Raw genomic sequence first — 17,302 nt, 5'->3', positions numbered from 1 at the left:
AAATTTATCTATCTATCTATCTATCTATCTATCTATCTATCTATCTATCTAAAAGGCAGAATTAAAGAGGGAGAGAGGGGAAGATGCTCCATCTGCTGGCTCACTTCTCAAATGTCCACAGTGGTCAGAGCTGGAAGGGAAAGTGATAGCCTTGGACTTCTCAATAAAGTTACTAAGTTTAGAAAAACAATGGAATATTATCTTCAGCTTTCTGAGGTGAAATTTTGTTTACCTCGTAGTTTTACATCCTACCAATCAATACAGTGTAAGGGTAGAGTAAACATTTCCAGGGATTTAAACACTCAGATTTTCTCATTGTACACCCTTTCTTAAGAAAGGGGCTGGCACTCTGAAGTAGCAGGGAAAGCCTCTGCCTAGAACACTGGTATCCCATATGAACACCTACTTATGTCCTGGTTGCTTCACTCCCCATCCAGCTCCCTGCTAGTGGCCTGAGAAAAGCAATTTTACATTATTTAATAAGAACCTAAAACAGGTTAGAACTTTTGACTCGTTAATTCCAAAAGAAGTGGCAACAGCTCAAGTGCTTTCCCCTGCCCCCCACCACCAGGGAAGACTTCAACAAAAGCTCCTGGCTTTAAATAAATGAATAACTCTTTACTCCCCCCTCTCCCCCAAAAAAGATTTATTTCTTTTTCATTGGAAAGTCAGATATACAGAGAGGAGAGATAGAGAGGAAGATCTTCTGTCTGTGACTCACACACCAAGGGGCCACAGCAGCCAGAGCTGAGCTGATCCAAGGTCAGGTGCCAGGAGCTTCTTCTGGGTCTCCCACATAGGTGCAGGATCCCAAGGCTTCAGACCATCTTTGACTGCTTTCCCAGGCCACAAGCAGGGAGCTGGAAGAGAAGCGGGGCCACTGAGACACAAACCTACTAATACAAGGCAAGGATTTTAGCCACTAGGCTACAGTGCCAGGCTTAAAATAAATGAATCTTAAAAAGAAAAAAAAAAGTTCTTGGCTTCAGTTAGAACCAGCAGATGAAAGATGGTTCTTTCTCCTCTCTGCAACTCTGCCTTCCAAGTAATTAAATAAATAAATAAGTAAATAACTAAAATATTTTCTAAAAATGAGAAACTACCATTACCACAGTTCAAAATAGTGGGGTTCATTAGAGAAGGCAGAGTGGAAGGACAATCCCAGGTCTAGGGAGCCATTAGTCCTTTTTAGTTTGGGAGGACAGGTTATAGAAAGGGTGCTTGAAAGAAAATAAAAAAGAAGCACAACTGCAGAACTTCTGAATTGTTGGATGGTGTCATGTTTGGTAATTTGGAAAAAATATTGCTAATCCTTTAATATTTAGAAATCTTAACATATGACATTTCTTCTAGAAGTTCTGCCATGTGCCACTTAAAGATTGTAATAAAACCTTAGTGAGAGGATGTGGTGGCAGAGAGTGTTAAGAGAGCTTGATCCTTGAATACCATAACAGGATATCAACAGATAATATCTCAAACTGATAAATCACAGAAAGGCTGAATGAGCAAATTATGTAACTACAAAGAGGTAAAGAACAGATGGAATCACTAAAAGTGTTGTGGAAGTGGCAGCCTGCAGAGCACATGAGTAGGAGGTGGAGCTGAGACCCCTGGCTTTCCCATCCCCATCCAAGTTTTTAAGGATAATTCACTTTAAAAATACTAATGTGCATATATTACCTTGATTAAGAAAGTTTTTTTAATCTGCAATCATTTTTAGACAGAATTGGAACTGACAAGTCAAAAGCCCCAACATGTTTTAAGTTCTTACTAAATAATGTAAAATTGTCCTGTAAAAGCTGTATTCACTTACACTCTCACTCAGCAATGTATGACATTACCTGTGTTTCTACATCTTTGCTGATCAAGGTTATTCTTTGAAATCCTGGCCAGCTGGCCAGGTTAAAAAAAAGTTTCTGCTCATTATTTGAAGTGTGTTTTCTTAAGTAGGTTCTTAAAGCTAAGGCTAAGCAGCACACGCTGTTCCTTACTTGTTAAGTTACTAGATTATTTGAAATGAGTGTCAAGAGAAAAAGAGGGGAGAGACAAGAGGAGAGAGCTTTCCACCTGCATGTTAACTCCTCAAATATTCTTTATAGTCAGGGCTAGACCAAAACAAAGCTACAGGCCTGCAACTCCATCCTGGTGTCCCAACTTAGTGGCAGAGGCCTAAGCACTTGGGCTATCTCCCATTATTTTTCTAGGTGCATTAGCAGGAAGCTGGGTTGGAAGCAAAAAAGTGTTCAAATGAGGCACCTTGATGTGGATGAAGACATCCCAAGAAGTGACTTAACTACTGCACAAAGGTCTGCCTCTATCCCTCAGCCTTTTGACACTTTTCTCTGGATTTCAACAGTCCTTCAATTAATTAGATTAATTATGCTTGTACTCTCATACATATAGCTTTCCTTTTATTCTTACTCTTACCACTAAAACACTGATTTTCCTTTCAGGAGAAATTGAAAAAAAAAAAAAAAAGATTTTTCTATTTGAAAGGTAGAGTTACAGAGGGAGAAGGAGAGAGACAGAAACATACCTTCTGTCTGTTGGTTCATTCCCCACATGGATCAATGGCCAGAGCTGGACTGGTCTGAAAATAGAAGCCAGCAATTTTCTTCTGAATCTCCCACATGAGTGCAGGGTCCTAAGCACTGGCCCATCCTTCACTGCTTGAAAGAGGGATGGGTCTGAGTACCTATGAGACACTAAATAAGCCTACATTTAAAACCCTACAACACATTTGATTAAAAAAAAAAACAGCCTATAATAGTGAGAATGTTTAAAAAAAAAAAAACAGCCAAATTAAAATTGCAGAGGGTGCTTTGCTATCTTTAGATCCATGTTTTAAAATTCACAGTAGCTCTCTTTTCCACTAAAGCCCATAGACAACTGGCAGTAGCAATTTTCACTGACTGGAGCACTGCTTCTCCAACCTGATGTGCATAAGAATCACCTGGAGTTCTTGTTAAAATGCAGATGCAGCGTCTGTAGGCCTGGGCTGAAGCCCAAGATCCGCATAGCCAACGCTTCTAGATGATGCCAGTCTTACTGCTGGGGGGACCACACCTTGAATAGCTCAGTTCTATGCCTCTTGCCATTTTCCTCCTTCGTACACTTCACTTTACAACAAATCCTGTCCCTCCTAGTACTACAGCATTAAAACCAGCACATGCAGATTGCACAAGGTCTTCTAATCCAGGAAGTTTACGGTTTCTGTCCTGCAAGTTAGAATGGAGATTTACAGAAATTAAAAATGAAACTGCTACGGTCACAGATTTTAAAAATAAACATGCAACTCACACTCTCCATAGTGATACTGACTCTTCAAGTCCTTTGATTTTAGAGTCACACTTTGACCTCCTTTTAATTAATAAGATGTAAATTGATGTCTTGGTGGAAATGATGTGTTGACACAAAGAAAGCTATTTAATAATTTATATTGAGATATTAAAGTTGTCTACACCAGTATTACATTCAAGTTGGGCCCCAGATTTTGATTTCTGATGCTCTATTTTTTTTTTAAAGATTTATTTTATTTTTATTGGAAAGGCGGATATACAGAGGAGAGACAGAGAGGAAGATCTTCCATCCAATGATTCACTCCACAAGTGAGCGCAATGGCCGATGCTGTGCCGATCCAAAGCCAGGAGCCTCTTCCGGGTCTCCCATGTGGGTGCAGGGTCCCAAAGCTGTGGGCCGTCCTCGACTGCTTTCCCGGGCCACAAGCAGGGAGCTGGAAGGGAAGCGGGGCTGCCGGAATTAGAACCGGCGCCCATATGGGATCCTGGGCGTGCAAGACGAGGACCTTAACCACTTGCGCCACTGCGCCGGGCCCTCTGATGCTCTATTATAAATAATTGTATTACAAATATTTGTTGAGCATTTGCCATATACTTTACACTGTAATGGATGCAGGCTAACTCTAAGTGAGGAAAAAGTACTTTCCACAAAGATGTTTATTGTAACATTAGCTAACAGGTAAACTTTGGAAACAAAATCTTTTAACAAAATTGGGTCAATTTTGATAAAAATGCAAAGCAATAGTTCAAGATGTATAAATTATGCGTATAAAATATTAGTGAATTTAAAAACTGTAAAAGAGAAAAAATAAAAGAAAATTTAAGCATGTAGAATTCTAAACTTTCAGTATTTTATATTATTTTAATAAATAAGATGACAGATTTATGCAAAAAGCCACAGATATATGCACACAGACACTCACAAGTGTATTGCAGGATTAGATACTAAAAGCTTGGATTTCCTTTATTTGGCATTGATTCAATTCTTTAAAATCTCTTAACTCAAACTAGACATTTTTGTCCTTTCATGCCTTGTGGTCAGAACCTCATTCTTGGTTTCCTAGGGAGCCACCCTTTCTACCCTCAGGCCAATAGTTGGCTCTGTCTCTAAAATCAGTTGATGAACGGTAGATTAGAAAGTGAAAAAACACAAATTTATTGCCTATACAGGGGAGGGACAGAGCAGCAGGAAGGAAATAACTCTCCAAATGTGACACGTGAGAGCTGATTTGCCATCTTCAGTGGAGGAACAGGGAAGAGGGATGTAGGAAACTTAGGAAGAGTAAATGATTTTTCAGAAAGATAAATGGACCCTTGGAACAGATGGGAAATGTAATCGCTTGTGACAATGTTTGTCTGGGTGCGGTGTCAACTTCCATTCTCCTAGGATAACAATCAATCTTTCCTGGTTGGTGAAACTCCTAGAGACAGGAATAGAGTTCCTTTAAAAAGATCTGTCTTTAGGTAAATGAGAAGAGTTCAGAGAAAGCTTTTCCCTGTTGTTTATCAAGTGTCTTCAACTCAAAATGATCAATGTACCAAAGCAGCATATTTGGGGATGGTATGTCCCGTACTACGTAAGTTTTTGTTTTTTGATTTTTGTTTTTTGAAAGGCAGGTTTTTTTTTTAAGATTTATATTATTTGTTCACTGGAAAGTCAAATTTACAGAGAAAAGGAGAGACAAAGAGAAAGATCTTCTGAGGTTAAGAAGCTGGAATATATCTCCGACAGTGTCTTTGAGGGTCTCTTCAATCTTGAGTGGTTGAACTTGGGGATATGCAACATTAAAGATAGGCCCAACCTCACCCCTCTCATGGTGCTGGAGAAGCTGGAGATGTCGGGGAACCACTTTCCCGAGACCAGGCCCGGGACCTTCCATGGCCTCAGCTCCCTCAAGAAGTTGTGGGTCGTGAACTCGCAGGTGAGTCTGACTGAGCAGAATGGGCTGGCCTTGCTCGCGGAACTCAATCTCTCTTTGCCCCATGACCTCCTCAGTCCCTGAGGTACTTGGTGGAGTTGCACTTATGTCACAATCCTTCGAACTGTGCTTGTGACATTCTGTAGCTGACCTGATGGCTCCCAGAGTACATACCCACCAACTGTATCTGCTGTGGCCGCTGCCATGCTCCCATGCACATGCGAGGCCGCTGCCTGGTGGAGATGGACCAGGCCTCCTTCCAGCCTCCTTCAGTACTCCGCCCCTTTCATCATGGACATGCCTCGGGACCTCAATATCTCTGTGAATGGGATGGCAGAACTCATGTGTCAGACTTCCTGTATGTCCTCGGTCAAGTGGTTGCTGCCCAAGGGGAAGTGCTCAGCCATGCTTCTGCCACCCGTGGATCTCTGTCCTCATCAACATACCTTGAACTTTTCCCATGTACTGCTAGCAGACACGGGGGTCTACATGTGCATGGTGATCAAAGTGCTGGCCAACTCCAACGCCTGGGCCTACCTGAACGTGAGCATGGCCGAGCTCAACACATCCAACTACAGCTTCTTCACCACGGTGAAGACATCACACAGAAGTATGAGTCTGTCCCCATCACCTCCACTCGTGACCAGCCAGCATAAACCACCTCTACCATGCTGCTCATTCAGACCACCTGTGTTTCCAAGCACGTGGTGGTACCTGCTAAAGATATCACTGACAGAACGCAGACGAGCCTGGATGAAGTCATGAAGACCACCAAGATCATCATTGTTTGTTTTGTAGGCATGATTCTGCTGGCCACCACCATGTTGTCTTCGATAATCTTCGGGAGAAGCACCAGCAGCATAGTACAGTCACCACAGCCCCGACAGTGGAGATTACCAGGTGGATGAAGACATCCTGGTGGCTGCAGTGGCAACGATGGCAGCAGTGGCAGTGCCAGTCAATGTATCAGGTGAGGGGGCAGTACTGCTGCCCATAGTTCATGACCATATTAACCCCAACACCTACAAACCAGCACATGGAGCTCACTGGACAAAAAACAGCCTGGAGAACTCTGTGCACCCCACAGTTCAGACGCATACTAAGGACAAGGTACAGGTACCTCAAATATGATGCCTCTCCCCTTAAAAACTTAACCACAATAGAATGCGCGCGCACACACACACACACACACACACACACAACAGCAACTTTTTTACAGAGTGGGGAGAGAGTTTTTCTTATATGCTTATATGTCAAATCTATAGGCTGCTAAAAAATTATACTAAAATTTTAAAAGAAAAAAAAAAAAAGATCCGCTCTTACTTTGCTCTGTTCTTTACATGACTGATACACAAAGGCAAAGGCAAGGAGGACTGTTGCTTGTATAATTTGTATAGGGGAAGCGGCTGTTCAGTGACCTTGAAAAAGCCCAATGCTAATACAATACAGCAGGTGGCAGCCTTTCCCCAGGAGAGAAGGTAAAGGGAGTCTGACCTAATGCAAATTACTTTTTGACTTGATAGGTCAGGGATTTGATCTGTCAGGGGATTTATCACAGAAAGAAGAGGAGCAGGGACCCTGAGCCCCCAGAAAAGGAGGTGTAGTTTTATTTCTGAGACCCAGACCCACAACTGCTGGCTCTCATGGAATATGGTGAAGTATAGACCTTGCTAGGCATGGTCGGCAAATGTATCAGCCTGAGGTTTGAAATGGGGCTCTGAGCAAGAGCCACAGGAAGATGCAGAACTGCCTTCAGTACTCAAAATGAAGCAGACAGGGAATACGTTGTTGGGTGCTATGAGGGGACCATTTAATAGCAGAGATACCCTTTTTTTTTTTTTTTTTTTTTTTTTTTTGCTTTCGGGTCAGTAAAGCAGCTTCTTAAATGAGATACCAATTATTTTTTAAAGGTTGTTGAGTTAGTTGCTTTTAGATTTCCAGAGTGTTCAATGGAAAGTGAGGCTTGGCAGAAAAACTTGACACTGGAAATAAAATCAATTTGTTTCTGCATCCTTGGTGCTGGGATTATACTTATCATTCATCAAGAGGGTGCTATGTAGAAAATGATGCTATTCAAAATTAGTATGACTGAAGGGACATTTGCTAAACTTCTAAAGATGGGTCTATTTTGTGTTTGAAGAAGGATTAGATAAGCAGAGCTGCCAATCACAGACTTGCAGTGATCAATGAAAATAATTAAAATCTAATAAAATGAAACTATACATTTATTTTCTGCAAGTCAGGAGCTACAGTTCAAGAGGTGAACAGCCGTAAGTGGCTAGAGGCTACCATGCTGGACAGTGTTGAGGACTGGTTTTTTTTATCAGCAGAGGAAGTTCTGAATAGCACTGGAATAGAGTGAAAACCCGGCATGGTGGGCCCAGTGGCGTGGCCTAGTGGCTAAAGTCCTTGCCTTGAACGCCCTGGGATCCCATATGGGTGCCGGTTCTGATCCTGGTAGCTCCACTTCCCATCCAGCTCCCTGCTTGTGACCTGGGAAAGCAGTCTAGGATGGCCCAAAGCCTTGGGACCCTGCACCCATGTGGGAGACCTGAAAGAGGTTCCTGGTTCCTGGCTTCGGATTGGCGCAGTACTGGCCGTTGCGGTCACTTGGGGAGTGAATCATTGGACGGAAGATCTTCCTCTCTGTCTCTCCTCCTCTCTGTATATCTGACTTTATAATAAAAATAAGTAAATCTTTAAAAAAAGAGAGAAAAGAAAACCCGGCACAGGCTGCCAGGTGGAGAGGGGAGTGGTTGAGAACAAAACCTTCACTGTGATACTAATTATTGTAACACTAATTCCTAAGTGTGGCAGGAGTTTTAAACAGAGGATCTCATATAATCCGCAGGGTAATCCAACACCACAGAAATGCTGCTGACATTTGTTGAAACCGTTTTACAGCAGGCCAAACACGAGAGCTCTGTTGTCATAACTCATGGGTGTTTGCAAGGATCCAGCGAGGGCAGTGCTGTTTGTGTTCCTGGTTACGAGATAAGGAGACTGTGGCAGAGAGGGGCCTCAGTGGCTTATTCCCACTATCCTAGCTTGTAAGTAACAGCTGGGATTCAAACCTCTGTCTTTCTGGGGTGCAATAATTAAAAGAGAAGGCAAGGAAAATGTCCAGCACATTCTCTGTGTGAATAGAATTTGCTTTTAAGCCACTTTTCCCTCAGGCAGGTCCAACTCTTAGATTCTGTGTCACATACTTGTCTTTGTGGCTGAAGAAGGCTTTATGCCAATTCTGATAGAACAATGATCCCCTGTTAGCCAGGATGTGAGCCACTTCCTTCCCCCAGAGCTGAATTTGCTGTGTGCACAAGAGAAGCCGGTTTCTCAGAAGCTCACCTTTACAGAAACAAGTCTGTTTGGGTACAGATTTTAAAGCAAAATATGTTTAAAATGAAAATGAAGACTGGAAATAATACATGGGAAAATGCTGTTTCCTTTAGGTAGCGAGATTTTGAAAACATGTTTTTTTCGTTCATCTGTGTTTTGAGCTTTTCTACATGAACATGCATAATTAAATTTTAAAATTCAGGGTTGGCATAGTAGCCCAGCAGCTAAAGTTCTCGCCTTGCACATGCTGAGATCCCATATAGGTGAAGGTTCTAATCCCGGCAGCCATGTTTTCTATCCAGCTCCCTGCCTGTGGCCTGGGAAAGCAGTCGAGGACAGCCCAAAGCCATGGGATCCTGCACCTGCATGGGAGACCTGGAGGAAGTTCCTGGCTCCTGCCCCGGACCAGCCCAGCACCTGCCTTATGTGGTTACTTGGCGAGTGAACCAGTAGATGAAAGATTTTCCTCTGTCTTTCCTTCTCTCTGTATATCTGCCTTTCCAATAAAAATAAATAAATCTTAATTATTTTTAATTCAGAGGCAAATATCGCATCATAAAAATTTGTAAACTTTTGCTAATAGGCTTTTGCTAATATAGTAACCCAAACTAATAGTAAATACAAATACTTTCATTTGAATGCCAAATACTTTGTCAATAGTACTGAGAAGACTGGAATTTAATTGTGAGATTAGAAAGGGCACTCAGCAATATCCAACAGCTTAGTGCACCTCTGTTGATGGGGATTCATTTTTTGTTTATGGCTCTGTCTTGTGTTACACAATTCAAAATGAGGCATACTCTAGGAGATAAAAAGCAAAGAAAAGTCTATGAATTATACTATTACTGCTATCATTAATTAGCACTAAATCCTCTACAAAAACCAACAAAGAATGGGTATTTAGCACAGCAATGAAGACTGCTTGGGATGACCACATCCTCTGATATCAGTATCTGGGTCTGAATCCCTGTTCTTCCAATTCTGCTTCCCAATGTATACACCTTGGAAATAGCAGGGGATGGCTCAAATATTTGGGTCCCTGCCACCCATGTTGAAATCCCAGATTGACCTCTGGGTTCCTTGCTCTGTCTTGAACTCTCTTTGTTCTATTGTGGACTTTTGAGGCATGAACCAGTGGATAAAAGATCTATCTCTGTGTCTCTGTTACTCTACCTTTTAAATAAATAAAAATGACAACCCACAAAAACCTGACAAAGCGAGGTAGACCCTTGGCCTCACCGGAAAGACACTGGGCAGGATGTCTGTGATCCTCATACAAGCACTTGAGTTGGATATCTACCTTTGGATTCTGGTTCGAACTTTCAGGTCCTTTAGACTTGAGACATAGCAGTGATGGCTAATGCTATGTTCCTGTCACCTGCACAGGAAGCAGTTTAGCAGTAATGTCTTTATATACTTTTCAAAAGTACAAGCTTTAAAGTTTATCTATATATATAAAATATATAACACATTGTATAAAAATATATTTCATTTATATATTCAAATATATAAAATATGCTAACTAATAAAATATGTATTAAGAAATGTGTTCCATATATTTTATTTATGTAAACTATATTATAAATATATATGAACTTTTATTTATATATATGAACTTAAAAGCTTGTACTTTTAATTTGTAGGTGAGTTCACTATGCAATAATAGTCAAATGAAATGATATCCAAAAGTACTTTCAAATCTCTAAGTATTCCAGGTGAGTTAAGTTTATACAATCACTCACCGTAACAGTCAAATAAAGGGATTTTAAGCACATGAGATAACTCAAAGAAAGAATAATACAGCAGCAAAGAATCAGGAACTCAACTCCCACTCCCTCTTCCCCACTTCCCAGGCTTCCGTTTCACACTGCTTACTTGAGAGCGTAATTCAAATGCGGTGGCTCACATCTTAAACAACGGCATGTGAGTCCCCAGCCAGCTTGTGCCTAGGCAGACAGTTGGAGCTGAGCAAGCATGAACTGAATAAGGAGAACAGATTCATTCCTGCATGCAGCTGTGAGGGTCCGGGTCAGAAAGGCCTTCTCAGAAAGAGAGAAATATTCAGCCTCCCTCGCTCTCATTCTCCGACAGAGGCCAGACCTGGCAGCTTTAAAACCAAAGTGTCCTGGAAGCAAACCAGGCTCCTTTGTGTGTCTTGTTAGACTGAAATCAATTGGAAGTCAACAAAATCCTGAGATCAATTAACTTTAAAAAAATTGTATATATACATGTATGTGCATCTTGTATTACCCAAGTGGTGCCAAGTAATCCACCTTTGCCAATTTAATTGTCTTTGTAGATGGCATGGTTTGTCTCCTCTAATCTGCTTTGCACAGTGAGATAATTTTTCAAAAAATGTTTATTTTTTCCCCAATGAAAATAATCAAGCTAGGATTACTGAGATGACAGTGCAGCATGCTTAACCTCGCTTTCAAGCTGCACTTCTAGTTTCACAAACAAGGCTCCAGGTGGATTTTGGTGTCTGTAAGTTTAGTTACAAAAGTATCCTCTGCTTTATTTTGTCCCCACCCTCTGACTTTTTGAGGATGTGTGCTCTGCTCAAATGTCTCCAAAGACCTGGAAGGAAGGTACATGCACCATGACTAGTTATGTGCATGGACTAGCTCAAAAAGCAGGCAACACACCTCATTTATGGAATGAAGAAATGTCAACACAGAAAGGAGTTAGATGCTTCCTTTTATGCCTCTCCTTGAAGTGTAAAGATTTCAGGTAATCATCCTCTTCAGATCATGGCATATGATCATTCATAATGGAACTTTTCCAGGTTGGTTTTGCCATCAAAAAAAAAAGGATTTATTTATTTATTTATATGGAAGGGCAGATTTACAGAGAGAAGGAGAGACAGAGAAGGATCTTCACCCACTGATTCAGTTTCCAACAGCTCAGCCAGAGTTGAGCTGAACTGAAGCTAGGAACCAGGAGCCAGAAGCCTCCTCCAGGTGTCCCACACAGGCGCAGAGTTCCAAGGCTTTGGACCATCTTCTATTACCTTCCCAGGCCATAAGCAGGGAGCTGGATGGGAAGTGGAGTAATCAGGACAAGAACCGGCACCTGTATGTAATCCTGACACATGCAAGGCGAGGGCTTAACCACAGAGTTACAGCACTGGGCCCTGCTGTATTTTAGTTTATTATAATTTTTCTTCATAGCATTGGCCTTTAATGTATGTTTGGGTGCCTATGTGTCCCTGAGTTTTTGCATGCAATTTTTATGAATGTATATGCCTAAATTATGTAATGTTCAATGACTCTTATTCTACTTCCTTTATTTTAGGTAGTTATTTGAAAGGCAGTTGGCAGAGAGGGGAAAAGCAGGGAGAGAGAAAGAGAGAGAGAGAGAGAGACTGCTTCTACTCTCTGGTTCCCTTCCCCCAAGCCACCCAAAGGCAGCCCTGAGCCAGGCCAAAGCAAAAAATCAGGAACTTCATCCTGGTCCCCCATGTAGTGGCAGGAATCCAAGAACTTGACCAACATCCATTGTTTTTCGCAGGAAGCTGGATTTGAAGTGGAATAGCCAAGGCAAGTGCCAGCATTCCAGTATGAGGTGTGGATATTTCAAGCAGCAGTTTAACTGGCTTCACCATAATACCCACTAATTTTTTACTTATTTATGAAATGCCATTAAGTTCTATCTATGTTCCTTTATGTTCATCTGGCTTATTTCCTATGACTGCTGCATAAGCTTTCATATCACATCGTCCTATGCTTTCAACAATCCAAACCCTTAGTAATGCACTCCCAGACTCCTTCTAACTTCCTTGTACCACAAATCACCTATGATGGACTTCTTTGTACATCTGTCCTTGTAAAGCTGCATAGAGAGCAGTTCCTGAGCAAAGGGCACACACACACACACACACACACACACACACACACACACACACACACACACACTCTAGAATAAAAGGATTATGTACTATTCCACCAGCAGCGTCTCTGGATTCTTGTTTCCTGTATTTTTTCCAAGACTACCAAGATTGTCTAACTTCCTAACAGTTATAAATCTGTTGAGCGTAAGGTGGCATCTCAAATAGTTTCCATTTGTTTTATAGTGACCTGAAGCTACTCTTCAACTTTTCTTATGTGTTTAACTTTTCCATTTCTGAGAATTGACTGCACATAACTTTTGTCAGTGTTTCTATTAAATATTTATTTGACTTATAGCAGTTACTTACATGTGTTAAGTCTTAATTCCTTGTTTATTTAAAATATCTTCCAAATATTTTATTTGTGTAAGTCTGTCTGAATGAAAATTCTCAATTTTGGTACAGTCAGGCATGTCAATAATTTATCCTATACTTTTTACGTTTGGGGTCTGATTTACAAAGTTCTTCCTTATCACAAAGTTTTTGTTATATTATATATGTTTGATTAGATTTTAAAAACTTTTATTTATTTTCATTTTAATTGAAAGAAGTATAGGAAGAGATCTTCCCTTCATTCATCTATTCCCAAGTGTTTGCAATAGTCAGGAACAGGCGAGGCCCAAGTCAGGAGCCTGGAACTCCCTCTTGGTCCCCTGTGTGGTGGCAAAGACAGAGCACTTGAACTGTCACCAGTGATATGCAGTGGGGAGCTGGATCAGAAATAGAGTAGCCAGAATACAGTCAGGCACTCTGATTTAGGATATGGGCACCCTGAGTGGCAACTTAACCTACTATTTTAAGTTGTAGCCTTCTTACTAACTTTATAGTTTTATAGTTTTTTTAAAAGAGGTCATAAAGTATTTAAAATATGGTTATTAAGATTGCATTTTTGTAACATTGTGAAATGCAGTACTGGCCACATTATAAGAAGTGAACAAATCAATAAAGAAATACATTTCTATCCCTAGTCCTGTACTACTCTGGCAGTGAAATAAATGACCCTTCTGGGGCAAATGGCTTGCTGGCTGAAGAGAGGAGGGAATCCTCTGATCACGGCCTTAGTCAGCATCATGCCCCCTGTCTCCTGCTGATCCTTAATCAAGCCATCAGCATCCTACCTAAAACTGCTGTAATGAGTTTCTTACTGGCCTCCTCACTGATACTATTTTTTTAAAATATTTATTTATTTTTATTACAAAGTCAGATATACAGAGAGGAGGAGAGACAGAGAGAAAGATCTTCCATCTGGTGATTCATTCGCCCAAGTGGCTGCAACGGCTGGTGCTACGCCGATCCAAAGCGAGGAACCAGGAACTTCTTCCAGGTCTCCTATGCAGGTGCAGGGTTCCAAGGCTCTGGGCCATCCTCCACTGCTCTCCCACGCCACAAGCAGAGAGCTGGCTGGAAAGTGGAGCTACCAGGATTAGAACCGGCGCCCATATGGGATCCCAGAGTGTTTAGCGCAAGGACTTTAGCCTCTAGGCCACGCCACTGGGCCCCCATGCTGATATTCTTGACTTGTCCCTATCCATTCTCAACAGTGCTGGCACAGAGTAGACACCTATTAACTGTTAGCTGTCATGACCATCATCATTATTCTGGAGCTTATCAGTTAAAGCTTCACAAAATAGCTATAAATGAAAGGTGTGTTCAGTATCTATAGTATGCACTGAACCAGTCAAAAGTCATCCAGAGAAAACGGTTGCTTCAACTCTGGTTTTGCTGCATCTTATACTTTACTAACAACCTGTCTTTTCTCATTCAGCACCTGTCATGGCTTCCAGATCATCATTCTAAACTTACATCCCCAATGTAAAAAGAGTAAATATCTGGAAATTCATCTCTACAGGCTTTAGGAAATGTTTTAGAATTTTATCATATTAATCATATTTTCACTTGTTATTTGCTTTCATCTCCATGGAAATCAAAAGCATTGTATCAGTTAAGGGCCAATCAAAAGACAAACGAGAGCTCTGTAATTTGAACAAAACAGTTTAAAGTCTGTTAACTAGAAATGGGATTAACAACTAAGAGGTAAACTAAACTCTAAAGGATATGAGAATGGGGAAGAGGCATTACTTCTAGGCTAGCATTGTTCAACTTGTTATTCATTTCTGCCTAAGGAGTTTATTTCAGACCATTTTTTTTCCTTTATTGCCCTCCCCATGACTCCCTTCCCCCACCCTATGAAACTTTAACTCTATAGATACACTGCATATCTGTGTACTTAGGCCTTTTGGGGAAACAGCATGATTGTTTCACACACAACTCCTGACTAAGAACTAATCTTCACCACCAGTGAGAATGGGAGCCGAGGCTAAGGGAGGGTACCAAGGAAGGTTCACATTTAGAAAAGCTCCTCCAAGCCAGGATCTGTTTTTCTGCTTCCTACCTTTCTTCCTTCCTTTTTTCTTTGCTCCTTTCTCGCCCTCTTTTCTTTTCCCCCTTCCTCCTTCTGAGTCAGACAGAAATATAGTCCATCCTTTTTTCTTTTTGAGGCAGGGACAGAGAATAGTCCTCCCATTCCCCAAATGTCCTCAAGTCCTGGGCCTGGCCAATCCATCTGTCTTTTAAAAATATATTTATTTATTTTTATCTGAAAGGTAGATTTTACAGAGTGAAGGAGAGACAGAGAAAGATCTTTCATTCACTGGTTCACTCTCCAAATGGCTACCATGATCGGAACTGAGTGAATTCTTATCTAGGAGCCAGGAATTTCTTCCAGGTCTCAAGTGTGTGTACAGAGACCTAGGGACTTGGGCTAGCCATTGCTGCTCCATTGCTGCCTTCCAAGACCTTCATCAGGGAGATGGATAGGGAAATGGAGAAGCCAAGACACAAACCTGCATCTACATGATGCAGTATGAATTCTGATACTTGCAAATGGAAGATTAGCCTGTTGAGCTACCGCATCAGCTCCAATCCACATGTGTTATATGAATGACTCTATTATTGTGCAATCACCACTGCTTCTTCATACGATCTCAATTAGTAGGAAGCTGGAGTCAGGAGTCAAAGTTACATATACAATCCAGCTAGCTCAGATACACAAAGATTCTGACTTCGTTGGAGACAATGTCATCACCTAATGAACAGTTAAGAAGTTCACCGAGTTGCTACAAGTTGGGCCATGAAACAAGAAACCACCTGCTGGCACAATGATTAACATGCTGCTTGGGAAGCCTGTATCCCAGACTGGAATGCCTTCAGTTTTAATCCAAGCTCTGCTTCTGATTCTACCTTCCTGCTAATATAGGAAGGGTGGGAGGCATCAGTCCTTTCTATCTACCTGGGAGACCAGAATGACGAAGCTCCTGGCTCTTGGCCATTTGAGGAGTGAACTACCACATGGAAAAAAATCTGTCTGCCCTTCCAAGTAGTAAAAATAATTAAAATTTAAAACTATTGAAGGTGGGAGTGTGGTATAGTCGGTAAACTTAAGCTTTTGGTGCCAGCATCTCGTGTGAGCACTGGTTGATTGGTTGCTCCTTTTCTTGTTTAATATTTATTTTTATTGGAAAGGCAGATCAGATTTATTGAGAGAAGGGAGAGATGCAGAGAAAGATCTTCCATGCTTCCAAATGGCTGTAGTGGCCAGAACTGAGCCGATCCAAAGCCAGGAGCCCGGAACCTGTTCCAGGTCTCCCACATGAGTACAGGATCCCAAGGCTTTGGGATGTGCTCTGCTCCTTTCCCAGGTCACAAGCAGGGAGCTGGCTGGGAGTGGAGCAAGCAAGACATGAACCACTGCTCATATGGCATCCTGCAAGGTGAGGATTTAGCCATTGAGCCATTGTGCTGGACCCTGCTCCGTTTCTGACCCAGCTCCCTTCTAATGCTCCTGGGAAAGCAGCAAAAGATGGCTAAAGTGCTTGGACCCCTGCACCACATGGGAGACTGGGATTCCAGGCTCCTCGCTCAGCCCTGACTGTGCCCAGCCATTTAGAGTGAACAAGAGAATGGAAAGTCTCTGTCTCTCCATCTCTGTCACGTTGCTCTTCAAATAAAAACCAATAAATCTTTAAAATATTTTAAAGTTATTTTGAAAAGAAACCGTCTCGAGACACAGTTGAGACTTGCTGGACAGGTGATTTCAGATGAGATCCTAGTACCCATGGCTGCCATGCACACCTTGGAAAGGAAAAAGCCCAACAGACCAGGGAAGAGAGGCTGCCTTCTCCTGCCGGCACTGGCCACCAGCATTCCATACTGCCAAAGCCTATTAGCACGTGGCCTGAAAAGGAGAAATGTCTATAAGCCCCTGCTCCAGTCCTACAAAGCAGAGGAGTGAAGGATCGATTTGGAGCTGAGGGGGAAATACACTGATAGCTAGGATGTATTTCAGAATTCTTTAAAATTAGGGTTTCTAATTAAGTTCTGGCTGAGAAGTCTTCTCCTGCCAAGGTTGTACCATGTTGCAGTATATGTACATCTAACAACCAATGAGGACATGTATTGTGGTACAGAAGTTTAAACTGCTGTCTGGAGACACCTGTATGCCATAATGGAGTGACCATTCAGCTGGTTGCTCTGCCTCCCAATGAGCTCCCTGATATTCCTTTGGGAAGGTAGCAGAACATGGCCCAAGTATTTGGGTTCCCACCACTCAAGTGAGAGACCTGGATGGAGTTCTTGCCTCGCCCCAGCTGTTGGAAGCATCTAGGAAATGAATCAGATAGAAAATATCTCTGTCACATGCCTTTCAAGTAAATAACATCCAGGAATTTGTAAAAACAAAACCAAAATAACAAACAAAACAAAAACAAAACAAAAACAACCCTGGAGAGCATATGATCAGTAAATCAAATTATTTATATAGTTGTCATTCACAGCTGAAATTTATGATGTTGACCCACTAT

At 41.6% G+C, this 17,302-nt stretch overlaps 1 pseudogene; it reads left to right on the top strand.

Moving 5' to 3' along the window:
- Nucleotides 1-4,825: 4,825 nt before the first annotated feature.
- Nucleotides 4,826-7,030, top strand: LOC121164939 (annotated as a pseudogene).
- Nucleotides 7,031-17,302: the final 10,272 nt, after the last annotated feature.

This window comes from Ochotona curzoniae, unplaced genomic scaffold (genome assembly GCF_017591425.1).
Source record: "Ochotona curzoniae isolate NIBS_2020 unplaced genomic scaffold, NIBS_Ocur_1.0 contig_883, whole genome shotgun sequence".
NCBI lineage: Eukaryota > Metazoa > Chordata > Mammalia > Lagomorpha > Ochotonidae > Ochotona > Ochotona curzoniae.
Note: the sequence above shows the minus strand (reverse complement) of the source record. Positions and strands in the feature narration are given on the sequence as shown.